This window comes from Octopus bimaculoides, chromosome 19 (genome assembly GCF_001194135.2).
Source record: "Octopus bimaculoides isolate UCB-OBI-ISO-001 chromosome 19, ASM119413v2, whole genome shotgun sequence".
Classification (NCBI taxonomy): domain Eukaryota; kingdom Metazoa; phylum Mollusca; class Cephalopoda; order Octopoda; family Octopodidae; genus Octopus; species Octopus bimaculoides.
Window position 1 is genome coordinate 41256387 of NC_068999.1, and position 756 is coordinate 41257142.

Genomic DNA, 756 nt, shown 5'->3' on the forward strand with positions numbered 1-756 from the left:
TATATATATATATATATATCATATTGTATTGTATTTCTAAATCACTCAAAGAGAGATATACAGTAGCAGTAAGTCAGTAAAAGAATCCTCCAAAAGCCTGTTTAGAAAAAACATAGTTCTACCAAACTATAGTTAAAGTATAATTAATGGCGACAAAAACAGTATGAATACCCAAAGGCAAGCTGTATGTCCAACCTAACGTTGATGCTGTGTTAGATGACAGAATACTGCATGAGTTACCATAAAAGAAGTTCTGTTATAGAGTCATGGTGCATAAAAGCGCCCGTATTTATATCTTGACAGACGAGACCCGTCTGCCACGGCCGCCAGGACTAGGAGGTCACGTGCTTTCGCGCTACCTGGGGTCCTCGGTGGCAGACGTCTGGTAATGACGGGGGGGGGGGGGTAATTCATAGAATATATAATGAAAAGGGGGCTACCGGTCGTGAGCGTTGTTATTGCTGTTGTCATTGACATTTAGCACTAGGCGAATGAATGAGCACAGAAAAAGAAACGAGAGTTGTAGCTTGAAATTCAGTGTGTGTGAGTACATAGGTACCAAACAAATGGAGAAAACGTAAGTGTAATTCCAAGAGTTGAGTCAGACAAGTAGAACATTTTTTGTGTATGTGTGCTTACATAGAAACTATATATATATATATGTATGTGTTGCTAATGGTTTTTAACCTAGTATTTACGCGTAGTTATCTACAGCGGTGCATGCTTATAGCGTTATATGCTTTGTAATCCAATATA